The following is a 24,601-nucleotide window of genomic DNA, read 5'->3' on the forward strand; positions in this document are numbered from 1 at the left end:
ACTTCTGCGTGCTCGCGTGGGTGTACCAGTTTCTTTGGCTCTTCAGTGTACAAACACCATCTGACAGAAGAACCCGTTTTGTCTTAGGTGCCTATGTACGGGTGCAAAATCGCGGTGTGTGGTCGCCGCGGGAACAGCTCGCTCCGCTGCATTCAGTAAACCAGTACACGTGGTCCACATCGGCCGTCTCTTCATCAGTAGTTCAATCCACACTGTTGTGAACCACTGCTAACGTGCAGCTATCACTGCCGGAAAAAACAAATCCGAAAAAGAACCGAGCGGTACTGAAGGTAAGCTGAAGGACAAAAAAGTGTGCATTACGGCAGTCAGCAGCAGGTACCCTGAGTGGAAAGGACAAGTCTGCTTCCAAACGAGACTCACTGCGTACTCCGTCAACATACGTACGTACTGCTGTGCAGAAGTTTTCACTGCAATACAAATAGAAAGAGAAACGGAAATTAGAAATCAAGCATAATGCATTTTCTCAGTACTTCACTCCTTATCACGGTCTCTGTATAATAAAAATACTGACAATATATATTTACTTTTACATGAACACTCAGCAACTCACACTTACATGTGACAGAGTGTTCATGGAAACACTTCAGGAATATTTCTCCAGGGCAAAATGAACACCTTATTATTTATAAGATTCCTAGTTTAAGCAGAAACCAGCCACAGGCCACGGTTTAAAAGAAAATTATTTGACTAGAACCATTACCGGTTACGAATTTATCAAAAATCCGTCTTCGTATGCCTCTTACAACTTTCAATTCTTTCTTACTCAAACATCGCTTTGTGTTCGTTAATTGTTTGGTGCACTAAGAGAAACGAATGATTTCTCGTTCACAGTTTGGTTAAGTTACGAGAAATTATTTTCATTTTGAACTTCACAATATTCAGTTAACCTTCACGGTTTTTAAGTTATCAAAACATGAAATGCGAAAACTTAGATGGTGCCTACTTCTGTGTGACGCATTCGTCTCGTATTGGTGTTCTGAATTATCAGCCTAAGACATTTTTGTACACGCCATATGTAACTGTTGTTTAATTCCCTATAGACTGCTATAAAATGAACCATTTTATGTTTTATGGCAGTACATACAGTCAACCTTTGCACGTTAGAGTATAATATGTTAAGTTAAAGCATCTATAAAGAGCGTATAGTCACAGTAAAATGTGTCTTTGGTTCACTAGTGAAATCAATTTATAAGTCGAACAGAGAGTAAAACTATGTACTCGTATATTAAAATCTAATATGGCATTCTGTTGATTCTCTGGGATTACGCAAACAAATATTATAGGTCAGGTTACTGCATAAGTTCGTAGCCTTTTTGTTTTACATGTTGGTGTTCCGGTTAATGTGGGTTTACGTATCGATTGTCATTTCTTATTTATGGTTCACTGTTGTTGTTTGGGTTTACGTATTGTCTTTTTGTCATTTGGAGACAGTGAGCGGAACTGTGGATTCTAGAATATGGAGAAATCGGAACTTTCCGACGTATTCTTCTGTTTTATTTTAATAGAGAGGCGACAGCAAGCAGAGAAGGCTGCCAGAAACATTTTCGTCGTGTGTGAGGATAATGCCTTTGGGCAGAGCACGGCAAGAAAATGGTTTTCTCGTTTTGAGGACGATAGTTTGATCGTTTTGACATTAGTAACTCTCCACGATCAGGAAGACCTTCGGAGTTTGATGAAGATCGTTTAAATGCGTTAATCCACAATGATCCACGTAAGTGTACTCGAGAATTGACAACTGTGATTAACTGGGATCATTCTACGATCGTCCGATATTTGCATGCAGTGGGGAAGGTCTAAAAACCGGGTGCATGGGTACCGCATACTCTAAGTCAAGATCATAAAAATCATCGAGTGGCCAAATTTGCATCTCTCCTTGCTCGTCATCAACTGGCTCGGGAGTAACACCGACCATTCCTCCCCTCTATCGTTACTTGTGACGAGAAAAGGTGTGTTTATGCTAACAAAACGAAAAGAAATGTGTGGTTGATCCCAAGCAAATCATCAACTGGTCCCGGAGGAGGTTCGAGTCCTCCCTCTGTCATGGATGTGTGTGTTTGTCCTTAGGACAATTTTGGTTAAGTAGTGTGTAAGCTTAGGGACTGATGGCCTTAGCAGTTAAGTCCCATATGATTTCACACACATTTGAAGATTTGAACAAATCATCAACTCCCCTTATAAAGACTTGTGCGCATCCACAAAAGATAATGGTGGAACAGCGACGGTGTGTTGTACCACGAACTGCTTCCCCTATCTGTAACCGTCACTGCTGACATCTATTGTCATCAACTGAGGCGTCATGTAGAAGCAATACAAGAAAAACACCCACAAAGACTGTGTGAAGTGATGCTACTCTACGATAAAGCCCGACCGCTTCTGTTAGACTCACAAAAAACTGTACGGAAGTTGGGTTGGGAAGTCTTTGCGCTCACCTTATTCACCTGATCTTGCGCCCTCAGATTTTCACTTTTTCTGCTCTCTATTCAACAATCTTCATGGAACTCCCTCTCCCGAAGAAAATTCGCTCCGAATACTGCTCGGCGAGTCCTTCCTCTCAAAACCACGTGATTTCTGCAGTTGCGAAATCTAAGAGGTACCCCTTCGTTAGCAGACTGTTCTAATAGTGAAGGAGAATGTATTATTGATGACTAAAGCCTCTGTTAATCATATCTTTTGTGTTTATTAAACTTAGGGGAAAAACTACAAACTTATGCACCAATCTAATGTAATCAATGAAAAGTTTGTAAGTGTGACTATGTAATCGGATGTGTGTTACGTTGTGAACAGAAATGTATATCAACAGATAAGGCATTTGTACACTGAACATTACCACCATTGGACATGGTCGTGAGATGGAACAGCTCTGTGCAAAGTACAAGAGCACAACAAATATGTTGTTTCCTTCTTTTATTGCTACAATCATAAAACTGAAAAGAAAAATCGAACCTAAAGTGCCATTCTAATATATATATATATATATATATATATATATATATATATATATATATGTGTGTGTGTGTGTGTGTGTGTGTGTGAGTGTGTGTGTTACTATGCTATTTTTTGTGTCGATTAACCAGATATGAAGCAATAGGCGCGCTGTAATGTTAGAACGTTGAACAGAATGAACACTGAATATAGGCATTAGATGTTCAACACTGTTTATAGTACGAATGTACAATAAGATTTCATTATCTTTGTCCCTGCTGAATGAGATTTTCACTCTGCAGCGGAGTGTGCGCTGATATGAAACTTCCTGGCAGATTAAAACTGTGTGCCGGACCGAGATGGTAGAGCACTTGTCCGCGAAAGGCAAAGGACCCGAGTTCGAGTCTCGGTCCGGCACACAATTCGTCAGGAAGTTTCTTATCATACAACTGTACTACAGACGCGTCTCTCAATACGTCAGCGTTTGGCAAAATGTTACCCAAATATTTCGTTGTCAGTTCTGATTTCTCTTATTTTAGTACAACCTCGATTTATGCTAATGTGGATGGTTGTTAACATAATATTTTGGGATTTAGAAGGAGAAAATTGCTGATTGTAATTTGTTATAGAGTCCTCGCCGCGACAAAACACGCCTTCGTTTCAATCTCAACTTACTTATCATAACCGTGACATCCTCTCCAGTATTTAGTGGTAATATTAAACGAACTGCCTTTCTTTGAATTATTTCGATGCCATCTATCGACCCTACCCTGTGACGGTCGCATACCGCGTAACAGTACTCCAGAAGAAGACGGGCAATCGTAGAGTAAGCTGTCTCTTTAGTTGATTTGTTGAATCTTCTAAGTGTTCTGAGAACAAAAAGCAGTCTTTGGTTCCCCTTCACCACAACATTCTCCGTGTGATGGCTCCAACGTAAGTTTTTTGTAATTAAAGTTCCTTGGTGTTTGTTAAATTGACAGCCCATAAAGTTGTTTGACTTATCTTGTAATCTAAGAATGGCGGAGTACACCACTGGCCATTAAAATTGCTACACCACCAAGATGCCGTGCTACAGACGCGAAACTTAACCGACAGGACGAAGATGCTGTGATATGCAAATGATTAGTTTTTCAGAGCATTCACACAAGGTTGGCGCCGGTGGCGACACTTACAACCCCCCCTGCGGGTCCGGGGATTAGAATAGGCCCGAGGTATTCCTGCCTGTCGTAAGAGGCGACTAAAAGGAGTCCATCCCCCTCACGGGGGTAGTTAGCGCCTGCGTCCGGAGACGGACGGTTTCACGACCTATAATCGTGGTCTTTTTGGTTTTAAACTTCTCGTTTCTTCCTTCCTTTTGTTGGTCCCTTTCTTTGCTCTTCTCCACCTCACTGTCTTCCTTACTCTTTCCCTTGACTTCTCCTTGCCTTCTCATTGCCTTTTTCTCCTTGCCTTCTCATTGCCTTTTTCTCCTTGCCTTCTCATTGCCTTTTTCTCCTTGCCTTCTCATTGCCTTTTTCTCCTTGCCTTCTCATTGCCTTTTTCTCCTTGCCTTCTCATTGCCTTTTTCTCCTTGCCTTCTCATTGCCTTTTTCTCCTTGCCTTCTCATTGCCTTCTTCTCATTGCCTTCTCATTGCCTTCTTCTCATTGCCTTCTTCTCCTTGCCTTCTCTGGTCTCCGCCTCGGCGTTTGAGACAGTCTGTCCTCTTTCTCCCTCTCTCTCTTCTTTCTCCTCTTCTTCCTTCCTCCCTGTGCGTGTCTGAAGGCCGACCCACGCGTTCGCACGCGTAGCCGGTGACGGGGTAACGCGTAAGTCCCCGCCCTGGGTAGACATGTAAGGCACGCGCGTACCCCCTGGTAAAGGCCAGGCCCGGGGAGGGGTGATTGCCTGAGCTGATACCTTCTGACCATGCCGATTGGTCCCTCCGTCTGTTTCTCGGGAGGTGTGACCTGAGGTGTAAACATTCACCTAAGGCGGGAGTGCCCTCTGAGAGGGTCCCCACAAGGAAGGAGCGCGCCATCGGAGACGCTGGCAATCATGGGGGATTCCTCCGCAATGGATTCTACTCCATCGCTTTCGACTTCGACCCAAAAACGGAAACGTGACCAGCCAACAGTGACAAAAGTACTACCGCCTGCCCCACAGTTCCTCGTAGTTTCTCGCACTGAGGACGGAAAGGATTTTTCCTCTGTCAACCCTTTTGTTATTCAGAAGGGCGTTGATGCCATAGCCGGATCTGTCAAATCTTGTACCAGGTTGCGTAACGGCACCTTATTACTAGAAACTGAGAGTGCCTTTCAGGCACAAAAACTGCTTCGGGCCACCCTCCTGTACACGTTCCCTGTCCGGGTGGAGGCCCACCGTACTTTGAATTCGTCTCGTGGTGTAGTGTATACTAGCTCCCTCGACGGATTGACTGACGAGGAGCTTCAATCTTTCCTCGCTGAGCAGGGCGTGACGGCTGTCCATCGGGTCATGAAAAAGGTCAACAACGACCTTGTACCGACCCGGACACTCTTCTTGACCTTCGATAGTGTTAAGCTGCCATCGCGCATCAAGGCGGGCTACGAGGTTATTTCTGTTCGCCCCTATGTCCCGACACCTACGCGCTGCTACCAGTGTCAGCGTTTCAATCACACTCGACAGTCTTGTTCCAATGCGGCTAAATGTGTCACTTGTGGCAGGGATGCCCATGAGGGTGACTGTCCACCTCCGTCTCCTCATTGTGTGAACTGTCAGGGGGACCATGCCGCATCCTCCCGCGACTGTCCTGTCTATAAGGACGAACGTTGCATCCAAGAAATTCGTGTCAAAGAGAAAGTGTCCACCTCGGCTGCTCGCAAGCTATTGGCTAGTAGGAAGCCCACGCTGCTCCCAGCGGGGAAATATAGTACTGTCCTCGCCTCTCCTCGGACTACCCGGGAGGTCGCAACCCAGACATGCGATCTGACCTTCAGCACCACGGTCGTCCGTCCGGCCAGTGCTAAGATCGCGCGGTCGACGTCTCCTCTTCCTCCCATCACACCACAGACACTAGCCACTTCCTCAGCTTCTGCTAAGTCGAAGACCCCGAAGTCAGATGCACGGTCCTTCAAGAAGGAACCATCCCGTGCAGACTTCCTCCGTCCCTCGACCTCCCAGCCTTCGACCAGTACTTCCACAAGACGTCCTTCCAAAAAGGCGCATAGGAAGCACAGTTCTCCTTCTCCGCCACGGCGCATCTCTTCTCCTGCGCCACCCAGCGGTTGCCGCCCCAGGCCGTCATCCGTTTCGCCTGGCCGCACCGCCGGTAGCCGTACATCTGGCCGTTCACCGGCGGAGGAAGCTCCCCCTCCCGGCCATCCTCCCGAGATGGCCGATGACCCTATAGACCCCATGGACGATGACTGTCCGCCTACTGATAGCGGCGGCAGTGCTCGCTCGAAGCCAGGCCCTAAGCGGCCTTCGAGGTGACCCCTTCTCTCATCTTCCTTTTCTTACGATGGCACTTATTCACTGGAATATTCGCAGCATTCGCTCCAACCGAGAGGACTTGACGTTGCTGCTCCGCTTGCATCGTCCGCTCGTCGTAGCCCTCCAGGAAACGAAGCTACGCCCATGCGATCACATTGCCTTGGCACACTAGACCTCTGTGCGTTTTGACCTACCCCCTATGGTAGGAATCCCAGCTCATGGAGGGGTTATGTTGCTGGTCCGGGATGATATTTACTACGATCCCATCACATTGCACACCGGCCTGCAGGCAGTCGCCATCCGCATTACTCTCCCCACTTTTACGTTTTCCTTTTGTACCGTTTACACTCCCTCGTCATCTGCCGTTACCAGGGCAGACATGATGCAACTTATTGCTCAGCTACCTGCACCGTTTTTGTTAACTGGAGACTTCAATGCCCACCATCCCCTTTGGGGTTCTCCAGCCTCCTGCCCGAGGGGCTCCTTGTTAGCAGACCTTTTCAACCAGCTCAATCTTGTCTGTCTTAATACTGGCGCCCCTACTTTTCTTTCGGACACATCTCATACCTATTCCCATTTAGACCTCTCTATATGTACTCCCCAACTTGCACGCCGGTTTGAGTGGTATGCACTTGCTGATACATATTCGAGCGACCACTTCCCGTGTGTTATCCATCTCCTGCAGCATACTCCCTCTCCGTGCTCCTCTAGTTGGACCATCTCCAAGGCAGACTGGGGGCTCTTTTCTTCCAGGGCGACCTTTCAGGATCAAACCTTCACAAGCTGCGATCGTCAGGTCGCACACCTCACGGAAGTCATTCTCGCTGCTGCTGAATATTCCATTCCTCACCCTACTTCTTCTCCACGTCGCGTATCGGTCCCCTGGTGGACCGTAGCATGTAGAGACGCTTTACGTGCTCGTCGACGTGCTTTACGCACCTTTAAACGCCACCCTACAGTGGCGAATTGTATTAATTATAAACGATTACGTGCTCAGTGTCGTCGTATTATTAACGAAAGCAAGAAAGCCAGCTGGGCTGCTTTCACAAGCACCTTCAACAGTTTTACTCCTTCTTCTGTTGTCTGGGGTAGCCTGCGCCGGCTATCAGGCACTAAGGTCCACTCCCCAGTTTCTGGCTTGAAGGTCGCGAATGAAGTCCTTGTGGCCCCTGAGGCTGTCTCCAATGCCTTCGGCCGCTTTTTCGCCGAGGTTTCGAGCTCCGCTCATTACCACCCTGCCTTCCTCCCCCGCAAACAGGCAGAGGAGGCTAGGCCACCTGACTTTTGCTCCTCGAATTGTGAAAGTTATAATGCCCCATTCACCATGCGGGAACTCGAAACCGCACTTGGCCGATCACGGTCCTCCGCTCCAGGGCCTGATTCTATTCATGTTCAGATGCTGAAGAACCTTTCTCCTGCGGGTAAAGGTTTTCTTCTTCGTACATACAATCGCATCTGGATTGAGGGACATGTTCCCGCATGCTGGCGGGAGTCTATTGTTGTCCCGATTCCTAAGCCGGGGAAGGACAAGCACTTGCCTTCCAGTTATCGACCTATCTCACTTACCAGCTGTGTCTGTAAAGTGATGGAGCGAATGGTTAACTCTCGATTGGATTGGCTGCTTGAGTCTCGACGCCTACTTACCAATGTCCAATGTGGATTTCGTAGGCGCCGCTCTGCTGTTGACCATCTGGTTACCTTGTCGACCTTCATTATGAATAACTTCTTGCGGAAGCGCCCGACCGCGGCTGTGTTCTTTGATTTGGAGAAGGCTTACGACACCTGTTGGAGGGCGGGCATTCTCCGCACCATGCACACATGGGGCCTTCGCGGTCGCCTCCCTCTTTTTATTCGTTCCTTTTTAATGGATCGACAGTTCAGGGTACGTGTGGGTTCTGTCCTGTCCGACACCTTTCGCCAGGAGAATGGGGTGCCACAGGGCTCAGTTTTGAGCGTCGCTCTGTTCGCCATCGCGATCAATCCAATAATGGATTGCCTCCCAGCTGATGTATCAGGCTCCCTTTTTGTGGACGATTTTACCATCTATTGCAGCGCGCAGCGTACACGTGTCCTGGAGCGCTGTCTTCAGCGTTCTCTTGACCGTCTTTACTCCTGGAGTGTCGCCAATGGCTTCCGTTTTTCTGCCGAGAAGACGGTCTGTATTAACTTCTGGCGCTACAAAGAGTTTCTCCCACCGTCCTTACGACTTGGTCCCGTTGCTCTCCCAATCGTGGAGACAACCAAATTTTTAGGTCTTACCTTTGACAGGAAACTTAGCTGGTCTCCACATGTGTCATATTTGGCCGCCCGTTGTACCCGTTCTTTAAATGTCCTCCGTGTTCTCAGTGGTATGTCGTGGGGTGCGGATCGAACCGTCCTACTTCGTCTATATCGGTCGATCGTCCGCTCCAAGCTGGATTATGGGAGCTTCGTATACTCCTCTGCACGGCCATCCATCTTACGCCGCCTCAACTCCATACAACATCGGGGTTTACGACTTGCGATCGGAGCATTTTATACCAGTCCCGTAGAGAGTCTTCATGCTGACGCTGGCGAATTGCCACTCACTTACCGGCGCGATATACTGCTTTGTCGGTATGCCTGTCGGCTACTGTCAATGCCCGACCATCCGTCTTATCGTTCCTTTTTTGACGACTCTCTTGACCGTCAATATAGGTTGTATGTCTCTGCCCTGCTACCCCCTGGAGTTCGCTTTCGTCGCCTCCTTCAACACCTTAATTTTTCACTCCCTGCAACCTTTCGAGTGGGCGAGAGCCACACGCCACCTTGGCTCCAGGCTCAGGTCCGCGTTCACCTTGACCTCAGCTCGCTCCCAAAAGAGGTCACCCCCAGTTCGGTCTACCACTCCCGTTTTTTGGAACTTCGTTCGAAGTTCATCAACATGACTTTCATTTATACAGATGGCTCTAAGACCAATGACGGGGTCGGGTGCTCCTTTATAGTCGGGGCACAAAGTTTCCACTACCGGCTCCATGATCATTGTTCGGTCTTCACAGCTGAGCTCTTTGCCCTCTACCAGGCTGTTCTTTACATCTGCCGCCACCGACATTCTGCTTATGTCATCTGCTCAGATTCCCTGAGCGCCATCCAGAGCCTCAGTGATCCGTACCCGGTTCAACCTTTCGTACACCGGATCCAACGCTCTCTTCAGCGGCTGGTGGACGTCGGTCCGCCGGTTAGCTTTATGTGGGTTCCTGGCCATGTCGGTATCCCTGGGAACGAAGCTGCAGATGCCGCGGCCAAGGCTGCGGTCCTCCAGCCTCGGACAGCTTCTTGTTGTGTCCCTTCGTCCGATTTTAGCAGGGTCATTTGTCGGCGCGTTGTGTCGCTGTGGCATGCCGATTGGGCTGCACTTACCGACAACAAGCTTCGGGCCTTAAAACCTCTTCCCGTGGCTTGGACGTCCTCCTCACGCCCTTCTCGGCGGGAGGAGGTCGTTTTAGCAAGGTTAAGGATTGGACACTGCCGGTTCAGCCATCGCCATCTGCTGACGGCTGCGCCGGCGCCGTTCTGCCCATGTGGGCACTTGCTGACAGTTAGACACATTTTAATGTCCTGTCCCGATCTTAACCAACTGCGCCTCGATCTTAACCTGCCTAATACTTTCGATGCCGTTTTAGCGGATGACCCACGAGCAGCTGCTCGTGTTCTTTGTTTTATCAATTTGACAAACCTCGCTAAGGACATTTGATGTTGTTTTTTAATCCTATGCCTGTCAGTCTCTTTTAGCGTGTTTTCCCTTTTAGTTGCTGTCAACTTGTGTCTCGCGGTGCATTTTTAGAGTAGTCAGGGCGCTAATGACCATTGAAGTTGTGCGCCCTAAAACCACAAAAAAAAAAAAAAAAAAAAAAAACACTTACAACGTGCTGACATGAGGAAAGTTTCCAACCGATTTCTCATACACAAGCAGCAGTTGACCGGCGTTGCCTGGTGAAGCGTTCTTGTGATGCCTCATGTAAGGAGGAGAAATGCGTACCATCACGTTTCCGACTTTGACAAAGTTCGGATTGTAGCCTATCGCGAATGCGGTTTATCGTATCGCAACATTGCTGCTCGCGTTGGTCGAGATCCAATGACTGTTAGCAGAATATGGGATCGGTGGGTTCAGGAGGGTAATACGGAACGCCGTGCTGGATGCCAACGACCTCGTATCACTAGCAGTCGAGATGACAGGAATCTTATCCGCATGGCGTGCAGCCACGTCTCGATCCCTGAGTCAACAGATGGGGGCGTTTGCAAGACAACAACCATCTGCACCAACAGTTCGACGACGTTTGCAGCAGCATGGACTATCAGCTGGGAGACCATGGCTGTGGTTACTCTTGACGCTGCATCGCAGGCAGGAGCGCCTGCGATGGTGTACTCAACGACGAACTTGGGTGCACGAATGGCAAAACGTCATTTTTTTTCGGGTGAATCCAGGTTCTGTTTACAGCATCATGATGGTCGCATCCATGTTCGGCGACATCGCGGTGAACGCACATTGGAAGCGTGTATTCGTGATTGCCATACTGGCGTATCACCCGGCGTGATGGTATGAGGTGCCATTGGTTACACGTCTCGGTCACCTCTGTTGAACAGTAGACGTTACATTTCATATGTGTTACGACCCGTGGATCTGCCCTTGATTAGATCCCTGCGAAACCCAACATTTCAGCAGGATAATGCACGACCGCATGTTGCAGGCCCTGTACGGGCCTTTCTGGAAACAGAAAATGTTCGACTGCTGCCCTGGCCAGCACATTCTCCAGATCTCTCACCAATTGAAAACGTCTGGTCAATGGTGGCCGAGCAACTGGCTCGTCACAATACGCCAGTCACTACTCCGGATGAACTGTGGTGTCGTGTTGAAGCTGCATGGGCAGCTGTACCTGTACACGAGATTCAAGCTCTGTTTGACTCAATACCCAGGCGTATCAAGGCCGTTATTACGGCCAGAGGTGGTTGTTCTGGGTACTGATTTCTCAGCATCTATGCACCCAAATTGTGCGAAAATGTAATCACATGTCAGTTGTAGTATAATATATTTGTCCAATGAAACCCGTTTATCATCTGCATTTCTTCTTGGTGTAGCAATTTTAATGGCCAGTAGTATATTTTTAGTAGTCACATGGACTACATAATATTTCTATTTTTTAATGTCAATTGGCACTTGTCACATCATGCAGATCACCGAGCAACTCCGAAATTTTGCCGGTGCAATACGGGCTCATCCTACATCTTATCTCGGTGTCTCGCCCCTTTGGTCTCGTAATGTCATCGATCGGCATTCCTCGAGCTCCTCTTTTTGTGCAAAAATGTTTCAGAATTTTCCTTTCCTTTCTGCACACCACGACAGATCGCTCCGCTGGAGCGCAGGTAGCCGATGACTCGCGCACCACCGCCGGCGCCTGTTTTCGCACGGTCGCCCTGTCCCGTCCGACACGCCTCCCTCCTCCTCCTGCTTCTCCTCCAGCTTTCACGCATGCGCGCAGAGGCATCTCGGCCGCGTAATTACTGGGCCGGCGGCGGAATGTTTTGTGCGCGTCGGCGCCGCCGCCGGCGGCAATTACTCTTCCCACGGCGGTCCTCGGACACTCGCCGTCCAGTCGCTTGTCCGCCCCACACCTCCGCCGGATTCCGCTGCGCGGCTACCGTTGCACGGCAGCGCGTCACAGGCAATATCCAGGAGCTCTGAAAGCGACAAGAAATTTAAATGGCTGGATTCCATGCGGCGTTGGGCACTTCCCCTTTAACAACGACGTCCGTCGCCGTGAATCGGGACCACTTAGCGTTTGGGCTGACATCCTGTTTTCAACTATAAGGCCGAAAATAAACATACAGTTATAGTCCGAAGAACGACATCCACCACCTCGAACGAGTAGATGTGCTTCACCGTCTACTGACCTTTACTGGGATACACGTGACTAGCAATGTAAGCAGATTATTTATTTATTTATCGTATGGTAATGAAGACACATAAGAAAGAAACAGACAAATCACTAATATAACAAATGTTAACAATTGCAAACAAACATTACTAACAAGGGAACCTCCCCATCGTACCCCCCTCAGATTTAGTTGTAAGTTGGCACAGTGGATAGGCCCTGAAAAACTGAACACAGATCAATCGAGAAAACAGGAAGAAGTTGTGTGGAACTATGAAAAAAATAAGCAAAATATACAAACTGAGTAGTCCATGCGTAAAATAGGCAACATCAGGGAGAATATGAGCTCAAGAGCGCCATGGTCCCGTGGTTAGCGTGAGCATCTGCGGAACGAGAGGTCCTTGGTTTAAGTTTTCCCTCGAGTAAAAAGTTTAATTTTTTATTTTCCGACAATTATCAAAGATCAGGCAATCACACATAATTAACTTCGCTCTCCAAAATTCCAGGACATCTTCAGATTCGCTTGGACATATACAGGATTTGACGGTCTACACACAGCAAAATATGAAAACGTTAAAAACATATCTTCTGACAGAGCACACGGAAAACTGTGCGAATGTGAAACTGTTGCATTCATTTGTTGCCGTTTATGTGACAAACTCTTATGTTTTCATTACTTTTTTGGGAGTGATTATCACATCCACAAGAAAACCTAAATCGGGCAAGGTAGAAGAATCTTTTTACACATTCGCTAAGTGTACGAGTTAGGTGGGTCGACAACATATTCGTGTCATGTGACGCACATGCCGTCACCAGTGTCGTATAGAATATACCAGACGGATTTTCCTGTGGAGGAATCGGTTGACCTATGACCTTGCGATCAAATGTTTTCGGTTCCCATTGGAGAGGCACGTCCTTTCGTCTACTAATCGCACGGTTTTGCGGTGCGGTCGCAAAAAACAGACACTAAACTTATTACAGTGAACAGAGACGTCAATGAACGGACGGACAGATCATAACTTTGCTTAAAGCAAAAAATTAAGATTTTCTGTTGAGGGAAGACTTGAACCAAGGCCCTCTCGTTCCGTAGCTGCTCACGCTAACCACGGGACCATGGCGCCCCTCAGCTCATGTTCTTCTTGATGTTGCATATCTTGCGCATGGACTACTCAGTTTGTATATTTTGCTTATTTTTTTCATAGTTCCACACAACTTCTTCCTGTTTTCTCGATTGATCTGTGTTCAGTTTTTCAGGGCCTATCCACTGTGCTAACTTATAACTAAATCTGAGGGGGGTGCGATGGGGAGGTTCCCTTGTAAGATAACAAAGCTTAAGGATTACAAACAAACGTCAAGTCTGTTAATATAATCTATCGACTCTGGAGTTGCGAGCAGGAAGTCGTCGGGGCTCCCATTATAGGCTCTTCTGGAACACTCTTCAATAATGTGGCTGATGGTCTGACTTTCTCCGCAGTCACACTGAGGAGATGGTACTTTACCCCATTTATACAGGGAGTAAGCACATCTGCCGTGACGAGTTCTAATCCTATTTAGAGTGGACCACGTTTTGCGTGGTGGGTCAAAACCAGGAGGTTTTTGTGTGATGCAGGGCATGTTATGATTTTGCCATCCTTTCCATTTTTCAGACCATGCGTTTGTGATACTGAAACCTTCTTGTACACAGTTCCTTGCTGTTCTTGTTGGCGGGTTCCTAGATCGAAGCCTATTAGTGTTTGCAGCCTCAATGTCTTGGTGGATTGGCAGGCTTCGATTTCCCATGATGTTTTTTTATTCACGTACAAGGGCGTCAGTACGTCGCAGGTGTGGCGGCGGGATGTGGCTTAATATTGGGAGCCATTGCATTGCAATGGGTTTAATTACTCCAGAAATCATCCTTAGAGTGTTGTGCAACTGGACATCCACCTATTTTACGTGTGGACTGTTTAGCCAAATCGGAGCACAGTATTCGGCAGCCGAGAGTACAATTGCTAAAGCAGAGGTGCGGAGAGTGGAGGCCGTTGCTCCCCAGGTAGTACCACAGAGCTTTTGAATAATGTTGTTTCTTATCTTTAATTTTTCGGCAGTCTTTGTTAGGTGCTCTTTAAAAGATAGTGTTCTGTCCAGCGTCATGCCCAAGTACTTCGGAGTTTTATTACGTCTGAGAACGGTGTTTTCAAATCGAGTGTTGAGTTCCTTTCCAGCAAGTTTGTTGTTGACATGGAAACAACTAACCTCTGTTTTGGAAGCATTTGGTTGAAGTGTCCAATTACGGAAATATTCACCCATTATCTTCAGGTCTTTCGTTAGGATGTCCTCAGACGTTTCAATTGTGCTACATCTTGTAGCGAAGGGCCCAATCGTCAGCATAGCCGAACTTTCTTGACTGTGTTTCCCGCAGGTCTGCAATATACAGGCTAAACAGCAGTGGCGCGAGCACTGATCCTTGTGGTAAGCCATTCTTTAGTTTTTTGATGGAGCTGTAGTCAGTGTCCATACTTATTTGGAACACCCTATCATTGAGCATGCTGTCTATTAAGCGTGCTATAGATTTGCAAGGAATTTTGTACATGATGCCTTCTCTTCACACAGTGTCGTAAGCTGCTGAGAGGTCAATAAAGGCGACTGATGTTTTCAATTTTTCCGAGGATAAATCTTTTCTTTTTTTTTTTAAGCAGCCCGCCACAAATTCCTCTCCTGTGCTAACCTCTTCATCTCAGATTAGCACTTGCAACTCACGTTCTCAATAATTTACTGGATGTATTCCACTCTCCGTCTTCCTCTAAGGTTTTTGCTCTCTACAGCTTCTGTAGTACCATAGAATTCATTCCCATATGTTTCAACAGATGTCCTATCATCCTGTCCTTTCTCCGTGTCAGTGTTTCCCATATGCGAGGTTAATCTCAAAAGTAAGGTCTCCTATTTTTTTATAAGTACATAGACCTGTTTATTTCTACAAAAGCTTACATCAGTTTACAGCTTGAACATTTAGCTATTTTTCGACATAATCACCATTTCTGTCGATGCATTTTTGTAGATGCTGTGGCAGTTTTTGTATGTCCATGTCATACCAGCTCGCCGCCATGCTTCTCAGAAAGTTATGAACCTCTTCTTTCACCTCGTCGCCTGAGCTGAATCGCTGGGACCACAATTAAAGCTGACAGATACTGTGAGACTCTGAAAAAACTCAAACGGGCAATTGAGAACCGGGGAAGAGGAATGTTGAGCAAGGGGGTACACATTCTCCATGACAACGCTCGCCCACACATCGCTGGGCAAACGGGTTGCTCTCGTGCAACAGTTTCAGTGGGACATAACCACCCACCCACCCTTTAGTCCTGACTTGGTGCCTAGTGACTATCACCTGTTCGCTAGGTTGCCGCGCTGGATTAGCCGAGCCGTCTAAGGCGCTGCAGTCATGGACCGTGCGGCTGGTCCCGGAGGAGGTTCGAGTCCTCCCTCGGGCATAGGGGTGGTGTGTTTGTCCTTAGGATACTTTAGGTTAAGAAGTGTGTAAGCTTAGGGACTGATGACCTTAGCAGTTAAGTCCCATAAGATTTCACACACATTTGAACATTTTTTGTTCCCTTGTTCCCTAGGTTAAAAGAACATTTGGCCGGAAAGCGATTCAGCTCCGACGACGAGGTGAAAGAAGAGGTTCATAACTTTCTGAACAGCATGGCGGCGAGCTGGTATGACATGGGCATACAAAAACTGCCACAGCGTCTTCAAAACTGTGTCGACAGAAATGGTGATTATGTCGAAAAATAGCTCAATGCTCAAAATGTAAACTGATGTAAACCATTGTAGAAATAAACAGGTCTATGTACTCATAAAAATGGGAGACCTTACTTTTGAGATTACTCTCGTATTTCTTTCCTCTTCGATTCTGCGCAGAACCTTCTCATTCCTTGCCTTACGAGTGCACCTGATTTTCAACATTCGTCTGTAGCACCACATCTCAAATGCTTCCATTCCCTTCTGTTCCGGTTTTCCCACAGTCTCTCTTTCACCACCATACAATGCTGTGCTCCAGACGTACATTCTCGCAGTTTTCTTCCTCAAATTAAGGCTTATGATTGATACTACTAGACTACTCTCGGCCAGGAATGCCCTTTTTTTGACAGTGCTAGTGTGCTCTTGATGTCCTCCTTGCTCCGTCCGTCATTGGTTATTTCGCTGCCTAGGTAGCAGAATTCCTTAACTTCATCTACCTCGTGACCATCAATTCCGATGTTAAGTTTCTGGCCGTTCTCATTCCCGCTACTTCCATTTTCTTTCGTCTTTCTTCGATTTACTCACAGCCAGTATTCTGTACTCATAAGACTGTTCATTCCATTCAACCGATCATGTAATTTTTCTTCTCTTTCACTCAGGACAGCGGATATTAATATTATGTAAACCTCTCTAACTCGTTCGGTATGCAGCACCGATGGCGTTGTGTTTCCACCTGGGAGTAACTTTAACCACTTTAAGTCGAGTCTCTTAACATGCATTTCGTAGACTAAGAACGTAGAGGCCCAACGTAACCCTATTTTAATACACCATAGCCTGTCATATTCCTAATATGATCCGTAAGTTACAACTAACTGTAGTAATTACACTGACTGACCAAAATAAATAAATATGAAGCAACCAGAAGAGGATGGGGAAATGAAATTCAATTTCGTAGTTGAGAGGGTACGTGATTTTGTTTCAGTGACTACAAGATCGATTTCAATTTACAAAGAGCTTAGCAGTGTGAACCCACTAATCACTATAATGTTGCATCCATTCTGGGCTGGATGCATGCGCGGGTTCGGGTGAGAATGGTGTAACGTCCCCTTAGGACAATTATACACGACTGTGCTTAAACTGACACACAATATTTATAGCGCAACGCAGTCTGACTATCAAAGATCCCTGCAAAAGAATGGCCCTGAGTAACATTAAACTATACCTTTCAGAAATCACTTACGTCACAAAAACCTTCATTACTCGAACTACTGCAATACACCGAGCGCCACTACTGCCAGCTAAATAAAAGATTCAAACTACGGAAGTCACTAACTACTGATAGGTATAGTTAGCAAATGAAAGATATTAATAGAGAACAAACAATGTATTTACCTTAATAGTCATAATATATATAGCAGTTCATGACAAAACTCCGCCATCTCTCTCCCCACATCCACCACTGCTGGCGGCTCACCTCCAACTGCGCAACGCTACGCGCTGTTCACATCCAGCTGCCGCTGCCCAACACTACAATGGCAGACAACAATGCAAACTAGCCACAGACTGCACACAGCACAGCCAGTGATTTTCATACAGAGCGCTACGTAACGTTGCCAATAAGAAAACATAAACAGCCTACTTACATAAAGAAAACATAAACAGCCTACTTACAATGGTGTCATAAAATGGTTGCACGATTTCCTAAGACAGGCTGACCCACAGCTGTTTTAAGTAGTCTTTGATATCCTGGATACTAAGACACGTACCTAGTTGATGTCTTGAGATCGTCCCACACGTGCAGATCAGGCGATCTTGCTGGCCAATGGAGTACCTCAACGCCACGCACTTCATAGAGACACATCTGTGGACGAACACTGTCCTGTTGGAAAAAGTCACCACGATATTGTCACATGAGAGGTAACACATGAGGACACAGGATGCCCGGTAATATACCGTTGTGCCGTAAGTGCTCCTTCAGTCAGTAACATCGAGAGTCAGAAGTAATGTCCGATGACTCCCCGCGCAATGACGGCAGCAGTAATACCACTGTCACCCTCCAAAACATTGCAAGAATGGGATCTTTGCCCAGTTTGCCACCATGCTCGCCGACGATGGTCATCTGGAGTGATGTAGTACCACAATTCATCGCTGGACACAATTCATCAGCAATTGGTATTTACCAGTCACGACGCAACTCCAGTCTCGTTTGTTGTGGTGTTGATGGCAGTCTACCCTGACCAGTGGTGTAGGATGACACAGGCGTTGCAGGCTGTGGATGGTAGGCGAAGATGTGTGTATGTGTGGAAGGAGGGGGGGGGAGGAGGGGTGGTTACGACGTGATCTGTGCACATAACGGCGATCCTCCCCTGTAGTGGCAGGAGGCAGTCAACTGGCATCTTGACAAAGAGTATGCCTACCCGTATGTTTCAATACATTCCAACATAGGGTTACTGTTGTAGTGTTGGCAGAAGAGCCAACACTGTGTTGCAAGAGGAGGCCGAAATGCACGCGTCAACTCACGCAGGTGGCGCTAGGTCTGAAACAGGATACGTAATGAATGCTATAAAGAAAAGTACGTAGCTGCTGGAATACTTAACTTTAATCCATCATTTGTATACAGCATTCTGGATGATACAAGTGAGACTCTCTCTAGAAATGGTTAATGGCGCCTTGCTAGGTCGTAGCCATGGACTTAGCTGAAGGCTATTCTATCTCTCGGCAAATGAGAGAAAGGCTTCGTCAGTGTAGTCGCTAGCAAAGTCGTACGTACAACTGGAGCGAGTCCTAGTACGTCTCTCTAGACCTGCCGTGTGGTGGCGCTCGGTCTGCAATTACTGACAGTGGCGACACGCGGGTCCGACATGTACTAATGGACCGCGGCCGATTTAAAGCTACCACCGAGCAAGTGTCGTGTCTGGCGGTGACACCACAACTGTGACATCCTAACGCCCCACAAATCTGGATACTGCATATTCGACCATCCGGCCAAATGGAGAGCCACAGCGAGGCCCCTTTGAAACTCTCTCAGATGCCGATAACGCTGTACCATACAAGTGCACGGCATCTACGTGTCTTTCAGGTGTTCACTCAACGTATGACGCTGTTTACAGCCCATACATACCCTACCAGGCTTGGTAAAAACATTTCACGCGAACCACACTAATCGACTCTGGTGGACGTTTTACCTGTCACAGAGAATTTCAACTCTCATCATACAATGGAGGCTTCCACGACCGGATGTTTCAGCTGCCGAGAATTCTTCCGGGCTGTATGGCCGTGGTCCATGGAACTCTTCTATCCCTGACGTTTCGTCCAAGGCTACGTTGGACATCTTCGGAGGTGCTCCTGGTTGTGCTGAGTCTTGCCGGCTGACGGGGCGGAGGTTGAAGAACGGCCTAAATACCGTGGAAAGTGGGCGTGGTTTGGATTACACGTGATAGCAGAGATAAACCTTGTCAAGTATAAAATATAACTATCGATCATAGCACGTCAAAGATAAAAACTTCTCGTCTATTCTGTAGCGCCACTGTCCATATATCGCTGAGTTTCATAGCTTCTTCTTTTCTGTTAAAATTATCCCCATGTTTGTATATTTCGATGGCTTCTCTATATAGCCGTGGACAATAGTTCGTAATAGTGCATAAAACTTCAGTTTCCGAACATTTCACTACGTCATCACCCGACTGAAGAACATGTTCCGCCACGGCTGACTTGTCTGTTTTCCTTAGTCGGCAAAGACTTTCATGTTCCTTCAACCGTGTATTCACACTTCTCTTTGTAGTTCCAATGTAGACCCTATCACATGTAGACGGAATCTTCTATACACCACTTGCAGACAGAGGGGGACGTTTATCCTTAACGGAACGAAGTGCTTAGCCTATTTTCTTAGTTGGTCTGAAAATCGGTCGAACGTTATGCTTCCTTAAAATCTTGCCGATTTGACCGGTTACTTTTTTGATGAAGGTTATAGAAGATGTCCAACGTAGCTTTGGACGAAACGCCAGGGATAGAAGAGTTCGATGGACCGAGGCCACACAACTCGTAAGAATTCTCGGCAGCTGCAACTCTAATCATTTACATTCCCGCCAAGGGTGTGTAAGTATTCGTAGTTATTCTACCAACCGACAATGTCTTCTGGGTGCTACACATTTTTTTTGCCAGGTAGGTTATTAAAAAGAGTAATGTGAAATTTTCTACACAATACTTCCGCATTATTAGGAAGTCTCGTTACAATTTGACACCATAAGTTCCATATTGTTAAATTTTCGTCGTAGTTCGTTTATGAGATCTACGCTAATTCGCAACTGTGTTCAATAACGTTAAGCTACTCACCAGCCTATTGAATAGATTTAGCAGTAACGCTGATAATTTTACTGATTTTATAGAGAACATTATGTCTTACGTCGCAGTAATAGCAGTCAGACTACGAAGCGAAGACTCAAGTAGTGGGACTATCACAGAAGAGTTTTCTACAACTACATCTACATCTTCGTCTTAATCTATATGTATCTCCGCCCTCAGTAGCTGATTGTGCAGCGTAACAGAATGTTAATCCTAAGGACCAGGGTTCGATTGCCGGCTGGGTCAGAGATTTTCTCCGCTCAGCGACTGGGGGTTGTGTTGTCCTAATCATCATCATTTCATCCCCATCGACGCGCAAGTCACCGAAGTCGCGTCAAATCGAAAGACTTGCACCCGTGAACGGTCTACCGGACGGGAGGCCCTAGTCACATTTTTACCTTCATCTACACAGATACTGCGCAAGTCACCGTACCGTCCGTGTGGGACGGTACCCCGTACCACTACTTGTCACTTGCTTTCCTGTTCCACTCCCAAATAGAGCGAGGGAAAAACGCCTGTCTGTATGCCTCCGCATGAGCCCAAATTTCTCGTATTTTGGTAGTTACGCTCAATGCATGTTGGTCACAGTAGAATCGTTCGCCAGTCAGTGTCAGATGCCGGTTCTCTAAATTTTCTCAATAGTGTTTCTCGAAAAGAACGTCACCTTTCCTCCAGAGATTCCCATTTTAGTTCCCGAAGCATCTCCGCAACACTTGCGTATTGCTCGAAACCACCGGTAACGAATCTAGCAGCCCGCCTCTGAATTGCTTCGATGTCTTCCTTCAGTCCGACCTGGCACGGATCCCAGAAACTCGAGCAGTACTCAAGAACAGGTCGCACCAGAGTCCTACATGCGGTTTCCTTTATAGGTGAACCACTCTTTCCTACAATTCTCCTAATGAACCGAAGTCGACCATTCGCCTTCCCTACCACAGTCGTCAAATGCTTGTTCCATCGTACATCGCTTTGCAACGTTACGGCCAGATACTTGAATGAATTGACTGCGTCAAGCAGGGCGCTAATAACAACTGTATCCGAACATTACAGGTTTGATCTTCCTACTCATCCGCAGTAACTTAATTTTTTCCAGATTTAGGGCTAGCTGCCATTCATCAAACCAACCGGAAACTTTGCCTAAGTCGACTTGTATTTCCTACAGTCACTCAGCTTCGATACCTTACCTTACACCACGGCATCATCAGCAAACAACGACAGACTTCTGCCGACCCTGTCCGCCAAATCATTTACGTACACGGAGAACAACAGCGGTCCTATCACGCTTCCCTGGGACATACGTGACGACACCCTCGCCTCTGATGAGGACTCGACGTCGAGAACAACATACTGGGTTCTATTATTTAAGAAGTCTTCGAGCCACTAACATAACTGTGAAGTTATTCCATATGCTAGTACCTTCGTTAACAGCCTGTAATGGGCAACATCAAATGCTTTCCGGAAATCAAGAAATATGGAATTTGCCCGTTGCCTTTCATCCATAGTTCTCAGTATATCATGTGAGAAAAGGGCAAGCCGAGTTTGGCACGGGAGATGCTTTCTGAAACCACGTTGACTCGTGCAGATAAGGTTCTCAGTCTCAAGAACGGTTATTATATTCGAGCTGATAATACACTCCTGGAAATGGAAAAAAGAACACATTGACACCGGTGTGTCAGACCCATCATACTTGCTCCGGACACTGCGAGAGGGCTGTACAAGCAATGATCACACGCACGGCACAGCGGACACACCAGGAACCGCGGTGTTGGCCGTCGAATGGCGCTAGCTGCGCAGCATTTGTGCACCGCCGCCGTCAGTGTCAGCCAGTTTGCCGTGGCATACGGAGCTCCATCGCAGTCTTTAACACTGGTAGCATGCCGCGACAGCGTGGACGTGAACCGTATGTGCAGTTGACGGACTTTGAGCGAGGGCGTATAGTGGGCATGCGGGAGGCCGGGTGGACGTACCGCCGAATTGCTCAACACGTGGGGCGTGAGGTCTCCACAGTACATCGATGTTGTCGCCAGTGGTCGGCGGAAGGTGCACGTGCCCGTCGACCTGGGATCGGACCGCAGCGACGCACGGATGCACGCCAAGACCGTAGGATCCTACGCAGTGCCGTAGTGGACCGCACCGCCACTTCCCAGCAAATTAGGGACACTGTTGCTCCTGGGGTATCGGCGAGGACCATTCGCAACCGTCTCCATGAAGCTGGGCTACGGTCCCGCACACCGTTAGGCCGTCTTCCGCCCACGCCCCAACATCGTGCAGCCCGCCTCCAGTGGTGTCGCGACAGGCGTGAATGGAGGGACGAATGGAGACGTGTCGTCTTCAGCGATGAGAGTCGCTTCTGCCTTGGTGCCAATGATGGTCGTATGCGTGTTTGGCGCCGTGCAGGTGAGCGCCACAATCAGGACTGCATACGACCGAGGCACACAGGGCCAACACCCGGCATCATGGTGTGGGGAGCGATCTCCTACACTGGCCGTACACCACTGGTGATCGTCGAGGGGACACTGAATAGTGCACGGTACATCCAAACCGTCATCGAACCCATCTTTCTACCATTCCTAGACCGGCAAGGGAACTTGCTGTTCCAACAGGACAATGCACGTCCGCATGTATCCCGTGCCACCCAACGTGCTCTAGAAGGTGTAAGTCAACTACCCTGGCCAGCAAGATCTCCGGATCTGTTCCCCATTGAGCATGTTTGGGACTGGATGAAGCGTCGTCTCACGCGGTCTGCACGTCCAGCACGAACGCTGGTCCAACTGAGGCGCCAGGTGGAAATGGCATGGCAAGCCGTTCCACAGGACTACATCCAGCATCTCTACGATCGTCTCCATGGGAGAATAGCAGCCTGCATTGCTGCGAAAGGTGGATATACACTGTACTAGTGCCGACATTGTGCATGCTCTGTTGCCTGTGTCTATGTGCCTGTGGTTCTGTCAGTGTGATCATGTGATGTATCTGACCCCAGGAATGTGTCAATAAAGTTTCCCCTTCCTGGGACAATGAATTCACGGTGTTCTTATTTCAATTTCCAGGAGTGTATGTTCAAGGATTCTGTAACAAACATAAGTTAGGGATTTGGGTCTGTAATGTTGCGGGTCCCTTGTTTTACCATCCTTATACACTCCAGTCACCTTCGCTTTATTCCAGTCGCTTCGGACTTTGCACTGGGCGAGAGATTCACAACAAATGCAATGTCTGTAAGGGGACGATGCCACAGAGTGCTCTTTGTAAAATCGAACAGGGATTCCATGCGGACCTTGCGATTTATTCGCTTTCAAATCTGTCAGTTATATCTGTATGCCAGGTATGTTTATTAGTACGTCGTCCACACGGGAGTCTGTTCGATGGTCAAATGACTTCGTGGTACTTTGTGGCAAATGTTGGTAATTGCTTAAATCGTCTATGTCACTGGAAAATGATCAAGAATGACCGAGGCGTAAGGTATCGCCAGGTACGACGGGAACAAGAGCCACGTGTAAAAGTTGTGGAAGATTGGGAAGAAAGTTAGTCATCTGAAGACTTTGCACGTGCCAGGAAAGGATGTATCCTCTCCATAACATTTTTGCATTCAAGTAAATACAGTGAAACTAGGCCCCGAGTAAGTTATAACAGTGGCTTAATAAAAGAGCAATGCCAGAATGAGATTTTCACTCTGCAGCGGAGTGTGCGCTGATATAAAAACTTCCTGGCAGATTATAACTGTATGACCGACGGAGACTCGAACCAACTTGGTAGAGCACTTGCCCGCGATAGGCAAAGGTCCCGAGTTCAAGTCTCGGTCGGGCACACAGTTTTAATCTGCCAGGAAGTTTCAAAAGAGCAATGGCTGTTTCTGTATTATCGATTGCATGTAATAGAAATAGACCGAGAATGTAATAGTGACTGTTCATTAACTTTACCCTACAGAGTCATTATTATTGCGGATATCCTGAGAGAAATCCACTGAAATGCTTTTCGGCAAACACCTTTGTCCTCAAAGCAGTAATCACTGCAGATATCTGCATCTACACAGATTTCTGTCCACATGCATTAACTGTATGTGTCGTCTGTGTTCTGCGGAACACAGAAAGAAAACAATGATTTTCTATAAGGAATTTATGTTAACCGTTTTAATTTTCCTGCGTGAAAGCTTCAGTCACGAACTTCATGTGACACCAAGTTATGGTCTAACAGTATCTGTATAGTCCCACACAAAAAATGTGGCTAGGCTTAGCGCTACTTTTTGAGAATTTTTGCTACCGTTACAACAAT

The 24,601-nt window shown here is 47.2% G+C and overlaps 1 protein-coding gene across 1 annotated transcript in view; it reads left to right on the forward strand.

Moving 5' to 3' along the window:
* LOC126188362 (LIM/homeobox protein Lhx2-like) overlaps positions 1 to 24,601 on the forward strand; it is a 241,166-nt gene that overhangs the window by 144,088 nt on the left and 72,477 nt on the right. The gene's annotated exons all lie outside the window — the stretch shown is intronic.

Source organism: Schistocerca cancellata, chromosome 5 (genome assembly GCF_023864275.1).
Source record: "Schistocerca cancellata isolate TAMUIC-IGC-003103 chromosome 5, iqSchCanc2.1, whole genome shotgun sequence".
NCBI classification, from domain to species: Eukaryota; Metazoa; Arthropoda; class Insecta; order Orthoptera; family Acrididae; genus Schistocerca; species Schistocerca cancellata.